General features: G+C 52.6%; 1 long non-coding RNA gene across 1 annotated transcript in view; it reads left to right on the forward strand.

Moving 5' to 3' along the window:
* Positions 1 to 12,005, forward strand: part of LOC134477421 (uncharacterized) — a 79,862-nt gene that overhangs the window by 32,578 nt on the left and 35,279 nt on the right. The window contains exon 4 of the long non-coding RNA XR_010049488.1: positions 6,562 to 6,779. This is a non-coding gene — a long non-coding RNA (uncharacterized LOC134477421). The remainder of the gene's footprint in view (positions 1 to 6,561; positions 6,780 to 12,005) is intronic.

Genomic DNA, 12,005 nt, shown 5'->3' on the forward strand with positions numbered 1-12,005 from the left:
CCCTTATCTGACCACACCTCTGTTATTCAAGAAAAGAAATTTAGGCCAGAGAGGTCACACAGTCAGTAGCGGGTGGAGCTTGGTTTCAGCCTCATGGGGTCTTGTTAACAGTGAACTAGAAAAAAGTTGACTCCCACAGCTCTGCTACTGGGTGGCTTCCGGCCTGGGGACAGAACAAAGCTCCCGGCCCACCCGATTCAGGTATCCCCCTGCACCCCAGGGTGGCGAGGCCAGGCTCCCCTGCTTGCAACTCTGCAGACATCTGAACTCCTGGGCTTGCACGTTCAAAGTCTCCAGGAAAATTGCTTGTAATTTCCTGGGGCCATCGTTTCACTTCGAATCAACACTGAGGAATGAAAGAACACGCTACTTGAAAAACTAGCAAATCACCTGACGGCCGAGCTGCCAAGAGCCAGGCAGTCAGAGCCAGAGCTTACAATACCAATCAGGCTGGGCGCACCCTGGAGGACACCTGGGAGGAGTCCAGGGCCAGGGGCGGTGCAGGGAGAGAGCTGGACAACAATGGCTTGGCGGTGCCCGCGACCTTCCCGTCCTCTCTAAATCAATGTCTTCCCCATCCGGCAGGTTCCCGCTGCTCCCCACCCACCCGCTTCCCTCCTTACCTCTGGGACTTGTGGCAGTGCCCCTCCCGCCCAGTGCCCCCCTCCACCCCCAGGGTCGGGTTCTCAGCTCCCGACTGGTTCATCAACTGCACTGGCTCAGCAAGGGCTACTGGGCACAGAGCCCTCGGTGGACAGTCGGCACCACTCCTGGGGGCTCAGAATTTGCTGCAAGGATGGAACTATGCCATCTGTGCCTTCCTAACCTGGCGACTGAGGGCTTGCGCAGCTCAGTAGTACAAATGAAGAACCGAAGTGTGGAATTTTATGTCATTTCAGTTAAAAGAGCCACACGTGGTTGGTGGCTGCGTGTGGGTTGCAGCAGGCGGGAGGTGAAGGACTCCTGATATGAACGGTGACACAGGGGCTGTCACTGAACTCTGAGGTCTAGGGAGGGACAGGGCCAGGCTGTCAGGCTCCTGGGAGCCAAGGCATTTAGGGGAGCAGTCGCAAGGCATCTCTAGTTCAGGTGTCCTTCCCTGTGAGCTCCGTGGGGAGTCTGGAGCTAAGCAGGGAAGAGGTGGCTTAGGGTCGGGCGAGGCTGCTGGGCTCTCGCTAGCGTGCCTCTCATCAGTGGAGCCGGGAATTACATTCTAGCTCTGTCCTTCACGGGCCGTTCCTTAATTTTTTAATAGGAATTAAAAAAAATAAGTCATTTATTTTTTTCATCTGATTATATTCTTGCTCCTTATTAAAATGATGAAAATTATACAGAAAAACCCACAGAAGTCACCTTGATGCAGGAGTTCAGGACTTTGGTGAATATTCAAATTTTTCTATAGAGAGAACTACTAACTTCTGTAAGTGGGGCCATATTGCACCTGACACACACTGGAACTGCTGGCTCAGTGAGGAATTTGCTGGGACTATCTCACTGTGTTGATGCAGAACTTCGTGGACACTTACATGACTCCACTGGGCTATCGGGGTGGGTACCTGAGTTTATCCCTCTTCGTGGCAGAGTAGTACTCCGTCTTGCACACAGACCACACATTCTTTATTCTTTCTCCTGCTGGTGGACATGGAGGCTGCTTCCAAGATCCAGAGGCCTCCAGCACAGGCCCTCTGCACATGCGTCTACTTTTCCAGGCCCTCCCTGTCACCTTGCTCAGTCCTGTGCCACCTGCAGGTCTTAGCTCACTGCACTGTGCCCTCTGTGCAGATCCCGTTGCTCTGTGCGCACCACTGGCTGCGATGACTGGGCCAGAGCCCCCTCCTCCCACCACACTGCGGCTCCTCTCTGTGAGGAGCTGATTGTGCTGTCGCCTCCACTGGATCCCTGCTGCCAGGTGGTACCCAGCAGGGTTGGATGGCACCTGTTGGATCACACACAATTGGGTGGTTCCGGGTGCTGTGCCAGGGTGGCACTCCGTGACTCTAAGATCCTGTCCACTGATCTCTCACAAACTTCCTGGTGGCGCACGGCCTCCTCTGGGTTTCCCTCCAGCCACTGGCTACGCATCCCTGGCCCCTTTTTCCACTCCAGCCCCGGTGAGGCCCCTGTTTGCAGGTTGACGGGACCCAGGGCCAGTGGCCTGCCTGAGTGTGGATCTCATCTCTAGGGGCTAGGTCACTGGCCCCGGGTGACAGCCCCTTTCCCTTGCCAACCCCTGGGATGCAGGGGCAGGGCCAGCTCCCACTGCTCCCCAGCACCTCCTGCTGTTCCTGCCTGTGTGTATTCTTGGCCTGCAGTGGTCAGCAAGCTTCAGACCACCCAGCTGCAGACATGCTTCCATTAGCCTGTCCACCTTGCTGCTGAAGGGGGCCAGATGCCTAGAAGGACCCACAGGCCAAGAAAGAAGCCAGTCTCTCTGGATTTTCTCTGCGGCCTTGACTTTCTGCTTGAGCACAGAAAGAAGCAGGAGACCAGGATGATGACAGTGTCATGTGACCTGGGGATAAAGCAGGAAGCAGTGGCCAAAGAGCCACTGGATTCTCAGGGAAGGGAAGCAACCTTGGGTGTTAAGAAACCAGACTCATCCTCTCTGGGGCAAGATGGCGATCCAAGATGGCGGCAGTGGGAGGTCCATGGAGGGCGAACTGCCCTCTGATTCCCCCAGGATGACATCTTAGAGCTACCAGCAGGGCAAACTGATACCTTAAAGCTGCCAGTTTTCCCACTGGGGAGAAACAGAATTCGCCCTGAGAGTCAAGCTGGTCTTTGGTTCAGTGAAAAGCAGCATGTGCAGAGGCTGGCTAGAATCCTGCTCTACACAGAGTCGCTGGAGACAGCAGCTCAGCAGAACAGCTCAGCTACGCTGCATAACGTGAAAAAGAGCCGCCCCTCTGGAGGGCGTTATACCTCTGAGGGGTCTGGGGACTCGGGACCTTGCTGTTGGAGGGCTGGCCTGTGCAGGCTGGGCAAGGCTGGCGTGGGCATGACAGACAGACCCGGGGCAACAACATGGTTTACGGAAGCTCTTCTGTAGCCTGTGTGAAGCAGCAATGGTTTTTTAATTGTCAGCAAGAAAATCAAGATGGCCCACAGAGGAACAGTATTCTGGAAAAACACTTAGGGAGAGCCCATAAGATTGGAGGAACGAATGTGCAGTCAAGGAGCAGACAGGCAGGAGTAGGCACAGCCCCGAAATGCAGAGTCAGGGTCCTCTGGCCCCACAGGCTCTGGGTGACCCAGGGCCTCAGCCTCCAGCCTGCTGAGCTCCAGGCTCCCAGAGGCAGAAGCTGATGGCCAGGCAGGGCAGGGACTCTACTCCTACAGGCAGTGGAGACGGGAGGCACCTGCTGGATTGCCTGGCGCAGCCAACCTGACTCAGTTTCCCTGCAGCAAATTGCCCTGCAAGTTTTGTTGAGCTACTTTCCTTCTGTTCATCATGAAAATAAGCAGCAAACAAGGTTGTTTGGAACGGTAAGGGCTCCAGAACCTTAAAACAGCCCGAACTCTTGGCCGTGTTTGCTCCTGCAGCACAAAACTAAATTCAAAACTTATTCCTAAGCTGATTCACTTTTACAGGCAGTGATGGGCGCACACGCCTTATTTCTTCTGCTAAATTTAGGGCACTCGTTTGAGCGCTGTCATCTCGTCTCCATCAATCCAGCGGTTCTCTTTACACCCTGGACGAGAAAAGCAGTTCGCAGTCCTGAGCATATTTTATCTCAAACCCACAAAGACAGCTGTTTTTACATCAGTCTGGGCTCTTCTTGGACGTAAATGGCAGAACTGAAGATTGGATCAGGCCCAGTCGGAGTTACGGACTCACAGAACTAGGAAGCACAGCCTCCTCCGGGAACTTGGCAACGCTGTCGGAATCCTTTCCTGCTCAGCTCCTGGCTCTGACTTCCTTTGGACATCAGCTTTATTGTGTAGACACTGTCTTTGCACTAATGTGTAGATTGCTGCTAAGAGGCCCGTATCCATGCACATCCTCCCACTCTTCCAGCACGGAATCCCAGAAGACAAAACAGACTTTGCTTTTCAGCACAGACACTCATGTGTGCGCACACACACACAGAGATACGCACCTACGTGTAAATCCTGGGAAGATGCTGGGTTGAATTTTATTCCCATCCCCGAACAGTCAGTTAGTGTCTATACTTGGAGAACAGATCTGGGAAAAATCTTAGAAATCATCTTGTCTGCCCCTCAGTTTTAAAAATAAGGAAACAGATCCAGTGAAGTATAGAGACTCTTCATCCATCCATCCATCCATTCATCCATTCCTTCCTGTGCTCTGCAGACACGTACGTGGCCAAGACCATCGCAGTGCTGACCTCCAGACATTTTGTTCAGTGGGCCAGGGCTGCAGAGGCCACAACACAGCACAGTAAATGCTACTGACAGAATGACAAGGGGGGTGTTTGAGAGCAATTGGAGGGGACTCTGGCCTGGCTTGAGGCCTTCTGGGAGGAGAGATATGGAAGCTTGGAACCAAAGGTTGAGAGTGGCGGCTCAGGCCTCGAAGCTGCTGAAACGAACAAACTCCACATATCAGCGCCCTGCTCTGAGTTTACGTCTCATCCACGTGTCTGCTGCTGTGACTGCTCAGGGGGTGGCCTTTGTCACCGTGACTCGGGGACCTGATGCCATTTATCCTGTGGGTCCAGTGTCTCCTGCAGCGTCGGACGGAGGCAGGGGAGAAGGTATGTGCTTCTCACCTGCAGCTCCGGGGGACTCGTGCTCACCGACTCAGGTCACACCTGGTTGTGTGACCCGCCTGGGTGCCGGGGTCTTGGCGATGGACCTGCTGACCTGGTAGCCATGGGCCAGTGAGAAACTGGCTCTTTGGGATGTGAGCTTGAAGCCTGATGCCCCCCACTCAGTGAGCGCCACGCAGTGAGCACGAAAAGGCTGCATTTTTCAGTTAAAGTCCCCGGGCAGAGGAGACTGCGGAGGGCTCCAGTGTGGGCAGCGTTGCCACGTTTATGCCAGACTGTTGATAAAAGTCTGGACCTTCCAGTCTGCTTTGAATTTCAGGTGCACAGTGAGTAACACTTAAAATGCCCCAAATATTCTACGGGGTGCATGTAGAACAAAAATTATTCATTTTCTGAAATTTATGTATCACCCAGCGTCCTGTACTTTACATCCCTCCTTGTTTTAAAGAAAGCAGCAAACGGCTCAGGAGGACCAGAGCGGAGGCTGGGGTGGGTGGGCAGGGTCACCGGGCTGCAGAGTCAGCAGAGACAGACAGAGTGGGGATCTTTCAACCCACACTGGGGACTTTGCCATGAGAGGGTTTTGAGGGGGCGAGGGTAAGAGGAGGCTCAGATCTGCATTTTAGGAAACTTGAGTGGTGGTGAAGAATGTGGATTTCGGTGGAGTGGAGAAGGGGAGGTGACCACAAGCACAGCGGCAGTGACCACCCAGGACGAAGTCCTGTGCAGGGCAGTTTCGGATTAAGGAGGTAACACCAGGCTGGGCAGACCTGGGCTGCCCTGTGGTAGGGGGCTGTCCTTAGCCCTGTCCAGGCTCTGTCCACTCTCACTTTCTCTTTACTGTGTCCTCTTCTCTTCTGCTTCAGGTCGGGCCCTGTCTGACCCTGGCCTCGAGCAGCCGCCAGCATGGTTACTATCTCAGGCTCTCGGCCCCAGCCGCCACTGCAAGCCCATCCCACTCACCTGAGCAGAGGTCAGGATCTCCACGGCTTCCCCGTACACGGCACAAACTGGGGACTGTTTGTGTTCCTTCCCGACACAGGGGCTGTCAAAAGTACAAGCGCACTGGCAGTTTACACCAAGCACTGTAAAAGGGACATCAGGGCCTCATTAGCTGCAGACCAGTTTCCCATTTTTCTCCTCTGATCAAAACTGTTTAAAAACGTGGGGTACTATCTCCTCCCAGCCTGGCATAAATTTCAGCGCTGTCAAGTGCCCTTGCTGAATTCCAATTCTTCTCCGGCCCAGGGCGCCCCGTGCGTGCCCTCCGGCTGTGGAGAGGAAGCGTCCTTTCCACCTTGGTTTCCTCCCAAAGGAGCAAAACTCTCTCACCCTGCAGCACCCGCTCAGGTGGCCAAAGTCTGGTCCTCACCACAAGGTCCTCATAGCTCGAGATTCATCAGAAACCCTGTCATCGAAAGCTTTGCTGGCCTTTCTGGTAGCCTGGGGACACCCAGGGCGGGACAGGCCCGCTGGTCATCTGTGTGCTTTGAAACTCAGCATCTCAATCCACAACGGCCACCCTCCATCCCTGCATCTCGCACTGTGTGCCAGACTCCCAGACCAGAGAGCGCCCCCTGCACCTCATCTGCTGCTCCAGTGTCCCTGTCCCTGGCCAGGGCCTGCCTCATTATCATAATGACTCCATTCTTGTCCCCTGCAGATGGGTCCACTGTGCCTGCTTCTGGAAGACAGCAGGCTGCATCCGCGAACGCAGAGCATCCTGGGAGTAACACTGGCCTGGGCGTGTTCATGGGGTCGGAATCAGGAAGTATTTTTTTCTCGTGCATCGCAAGTTCTTGTTTTTAACCATTGTTTCTGTGTGCAGAGGGTAAGGAAACAGTGTTGAAGCTGGAGAGCCCGTGCTGAGGTCTGAGATCCCGTGCTGAGGGGAGCTCCAGCAAAAGGCTCATCCTCTCCTGACCTCGGTTTCCAGAGCTCCGCTGTGGAATCCTCTCTGTCTGCACTGTGGCATCTGCCTCCTTCTTGCATCCTCCAGACCACTTCCTGGGCGGGGCAGCTGGATAAGCATTTGGAAACTCAAAGGTAACCACATCCGAATCCTCTGCAGTGTGCATCCGTGCTCCTCGAGGCACTCGGGGTGAATTCCCAGCTCTGTTCAGAGTCCAGAAGGCCCCACACAGTTCACCCTGTGTCAGGACAGGCACCTTTGTGGTGCTGGGAGAGTTAGGTCAGGACGTTCCCGTGCAGTTCTGTTGCTTGGCTTTCTGTTACTGTAACAAGACACCTGGGGATAACAGACTGACAAGGAGAAAGGTTGCTTTTGGCTCACAGTCACGGCATGTCCGATTTTAAGAGGGAACGTTTCCCTCGTTCTGTGCAAGTGAAGGCTGAAGATCACAGAACACTGTATGTAGCAAGAGCCAATTTTTTTCTGCTGTTGCTGATACAGGGAATGGAACTTGGGGCCTGGCATTTTCCCAGCAGGTGCTGAGCCACTGAGCTGTATCCCCGGCCCAGGAGCCAAATTTTCAGATATGCATGTGTGCATATTCAAGCCCCTGTGTCCCTCTGTGAGCTCAACTAACTTTAGACTGAAAAGGTTTGAAACAAAATTGCTCACTACACATGCCAGCTTCTTTTTCTTGTTGGTCCTCAAGCGATATAGTACAACCCTGGGCGTCCATGACTACACCGTCTGCATTACATGTGCTGATGTTACACACGGTGAACCAGCCTGTGAAGTATACAGGGAGGATGGGCACGGGTCGCACGCAGGTTCTGTTATTTTATGTGAGGCACTTGTGCATCCACAGATTTTTATATCTAAGGAGGTCCCAGAACCAGTGCGGTGATGACTGTGTTTATACACAGGGCCAATAGGGTGTTTGGACAGAAACAGTGCAAGGAAGCCTCACGGCGCTGAGCTGGATGGAGCACAGGAGCCGTGTCCTCCATCGCTGTATTCAGTCCGTTGTTTCTGAGTGGGCTTCCAGCGGGGACAGAGATGCAGCATAGCCTGCCTGCCTATAAGGAGGCGATTCTGGTGGGAAAGGCTCAGAAAGCTAAAACCAGAAATTCCATTCAACCCAGTGTCTTCCTGAAAGTTTCATCATATTACAGAGATCCGTGCAGAATGACTCATTACAGCTAAATCTGGAACTGTCCCGTGTGTCCATCAACAGATGATAAAGACAATGTGGTGTTTACACACTGGAGTATTACTGTGACACAAAAAAGAATAAACTTCAGTGATTTGTCGGCAAATGGATGTACCTTAAGATCATAATGTTAAGTGGCATAAATAAGACAATGTCTATCACATAACCTCTAAGAGAAACCCAGAGCACAGAGAATTTATAAAAAATACAATGGGAAACAGAAATAGATGTTTCATGAACGGAAAGGGAACCAAGTGATGGAAGGGAGCAGAGAGAGGAGAGAGTGGGAGGAAAAGAGTTAAGACGTGTTCCTACGTGTACCCACCCCTAAGACGAGGGTAGACGTTAGCTAACAGAAACTTTTATAAAGCACACACACAATTAGAGGTTGGGGGAAGACCTGCCGCCCCTGGGGGGTCCCACGAGGAAGCTTCTGGAGATGACAGCGGAAGAGAGTCATGCACAGAGCCAAGGCAGAGTCCCGATGAGGTTCCCAGAGAGAACGGGCTCAGCCCAGAACCTGTGGCGCAGAAGAGGCTTAGGGAAGCCAGGGGAGGACGGAGGAGGCGGAGACACCAGTGAGAGCTGGGCTTTCCGGGGCGAGCACGATGTTGGATGCTATCGCTGCCCACAGGTTGTGGGCTGTTTGGCTCAGCGTCACGACGCAGGAGAACCAAGGACCGAAAGCTCTAAGGTCACTGGTGAGGAGAAGCGCCCACCTGCTCCTGCACCAGGAAGTGGAGGCACAGCAGCAGAGGTGCCCAGTGGTTCACAGAGCTTGGCCTGGGGGCCGGGGCCAATACCCGCTGGGTGTGAGATCTGCTCTTCCCGAGTCCCCAGCAACACGGCCCCAGCCCAGCCCGGAGCGGTGCACCTTTAATCCAGACAAGATCCAAGCACGTTCTCCGGAAGCTGACAACCTACCCGAGGTTATAATGAGCTCATTTCTAGCTCCAGACTTCAACCTCAGAGACTCGGGGGTCAACTCCTGCACCCCACCCTTAATGCACCTGGGTGTTGGTGAAGGCATTTTGCAGGACAGTGTCCTTGGCTGGCGGGGAGTTTGAAGTGCAGTGTAAAGCAGTGAACAGGATTAGCTAAAGAGCACAGCCAAAGGTAGATCACAGGAAGCAGGGAGGTGGAGGTTCTGCAGATGGTCAGGGACCCGAGGGACGGAGCCGGAGGAAACGTGAAAGGGCTTCGGGTGTCTCGTGTCCGCGCCCTGAATCCCCTCGTGAAAATGATCATTAGCCTGGCACGTGTGGGCTAAGAGCGATGAAAATCTTTTGAAAGTTAAGCCTCGGGAAGGCGGGGCCTCAGGACCGGGGCTGCCCATCAGGCTCGGGCGCTGCCTGTAGTGTGTCACTTCCTCCCTTTTCTCTCCCTGGGAGAAAGGATGCCCATGCTTCCCACCTTTCCCCAGAGCACCTGATCAAGGGCCTGTGGGTCCTGGGCTCTCTGATCTTCCCCTGGGTAGCTGAGATGTAATCCGCATCGCAGAGGGATCGACACCTCCCTGGGGTTGGGCAGCCCTCACCGGCTCTGCACACAGCAGACTTCTGCAGAGGCCGCTGGGCAGTCGTCCGCGGCAAGGCCTTCCGGGACATTAGCGGCATGGTGCACCGTGCCCAGGTGCCCAGGAGAGGAAGCCCTCCTGTTTCTGTGCTCGCTCTTGTCCGCAGCTGGGCTTGCCTTCCGGATTGGGTTTTGTGGAAAGGCCTGGAGCTGGGTGGCAGTCACTGTAGAGTTCCCCTGCGGCCACCCGGTGGTCAGCATGTTAGTTGTTAGCTGTTGTTTTGTGTTAATGGAAAGGTCTAAACTTAGCTGCTTACTAATTACAAATTGTTACCTAATTAGGGCATTGTCATATCAAAGTCAGATCCATTGTGGATGGATAGAAAGCATTGGCTTTGCTTTAAAAATATCATATTACTCTTTGCTGAGTATACAATTTACACATGCTTATTATACATAAAAATATTTAAAGCACCAACCTAACATTGATTAGCATGTTGGTATCTTTCATTTTAATAGATATTTATGGATTTTAAAAAACATTCAAGCATATTAGCGCCACAACTTTATACATTGCTGTCTCCTCTCTTGATCATACTTCGTATATTATAGATGCCAAACAGGTATTTCTTGATGGCTTACATGAATGCTTTCCAACAGTGTAATTTATAAAGGCCCAGGAAGACTTGAGGTCTACGTTACACCGTGATTTAACCAATACCTATTGTTGGATATTTAGCATATTTCTATTACAAGTTACCTTGCTACCAGCACTCTTGCATACACATCTCTGGATACATTCAGTTATATCTTGAGTGTACAATTAATACCTTTTAAAGTGGAGTTGTTATGATGAAGAATTTCCACCTTTATATGAGAGCTTGGTTCCTTTTCTTGTTTTCCGACCTTTTAAAAGTCTACCTGGATATGAAAATCCTAATTATGCTTTCTTTAATATAATTGTGAATAAAATTGGCATAGGAGGCAGACACAGTTAAAGGCAGGCTCTGTCCATCCTTAGTAATCACGGGCATACTGGTTAGCGGTTACTAGTGTGTGTGCGTGCATGTGTGTGCATGTGTGCAGCATGCACAAGTGTGTGTCGCGCTTGTACAGATGCTGGTGGCTATGCAGGTGTTGTGCTGATTTCCTCGGGGAGACAGAGAGAAGCTCGCTGTCCTTGGTTCTGCAGCTGCTCCTTTTCAGTCTCCAAGCGCCCTGCTGCCCTGACCGTGCTGGCTGAGCTCTAGTGCATACCCCGGCTGCTGACATCTGTCTGTGTTCCCTTACTGTTTGTCCCTTTCTGGTCACTGGAACAAAATACCTGACACCCATGATTTAAAAGAGAGGACATTTATTCTGGCTCATGGTTTCAGAGGATTCCGTCCATGCAGATTTGGCTAGCGCCAAGGCAGAAATGGCCTTGTGGGAGGGAGGGGAGTTGTTCACCCCATGGAAGGAGAGAGAGACAGAGACAGAGACAGAGACAGAGACAGAGACAGAGACAGAGAGACAGAAAGACACAGAAAGCAAAAGGAAACAGAGGAAGGGAGAGGATCTGGGGCAAAGACGCCTTTTCAGGCCACACTTCCTACCAGGCCCCACCTCCAAACAGCACATTCAGCCCTGCACTTAGCAGTGAGTGAATGGGTCAGCGAGTACAGCCTCACACCCTCCAGTCTTCCTCCTGAGCCCCACCTCTGTGCACATGAGACTTAGGGGGTGCTCAGGATCTGAACCTTAGCACCCACCATGGCATCTGTATTCCCAGGGAGGCTGCGGGTGGGCAGCAGGCCCTGAGGATGACAACCCCCCTGGGCTTGACCCCACAGCCGCCGCCTCAGACCTCGGGGCTGCCCTGCTGGGCCTCTTCCTGGCCCGCTTCTTGTCCTGTTCCTTCGAGGGAATCCAGTCTCCTGGAAGTCACCAGGAGATGAACACCTTAGGTAATCTGTGCAATAAAACAGACTGTTCTGCATTCTGTGCTTATTGAAATTCACTTTTCTTCCTTTCTCCCTCCCTTCCTTGATCTCTTTCTCTTTATTCTTTTTTAAAATTTTTCTTTTCATCCTGAAGCATTTTCCAATCAAGAAAACAAAGGCTTAGATAAATGACAGGAAAGACAATATTTTTGTTGTTGTTCCAGGGATCGAGCTCACAACATTGTGTTTGCCAGAAAGGCATTTGTGCCACTGAGAAAGACAGATTCAGTAGGTCAGCCAACCAACCAACCACCCACCCAGGGGTCAAGTGACTGTGTAAAGCACCCCGACACCTGTTTTCTGGGCAGCGTAGAGGACCTGCATGTAGCCTGGGCCCCTGTCATGATGTTTGGTGGCCTACAGCAAGCAAAAGAGGGGCAGCAGCTGGAATAAGGAGACACACACGGGGCTGGAGGAGAGAGCTGGACCCTAAGCAGCCGCAGCAGCAGCAGGAGGAAGCAGGCTCCCTCATGAAGAGCCAGAGACACCCGCAGGTTATTTATTTGATCTGTAATCAGAAGAGGCCCCTCCAGCTCGGTGACTTGGAGCCTAGGGAGAGCTCTGGCTTTCTTGTAAGAAGACACGAAGAAACCCCCTCTCTTCTGACCTGGAGGCTCACTGGGAGGGGCTTTATCAAAATGTTATTTTTTTCC

Source organism: Cavia porcellus, unplaced genomic scaffold, assembly GCF_034190915.1.
Source record: "Cavia porcellus strain 051 isolate PalLab524CR breed Dunkin Hartley unplaced genomic scaffold, mCavPor4.1 scaffold_8, whole genome shotgun sequence".
Lineage (NCBI taxonomy): Eukaryota > Metazoa > Chordata > Mammalia > Rodentia > Caviidae > Cavia > Cavia porcellus.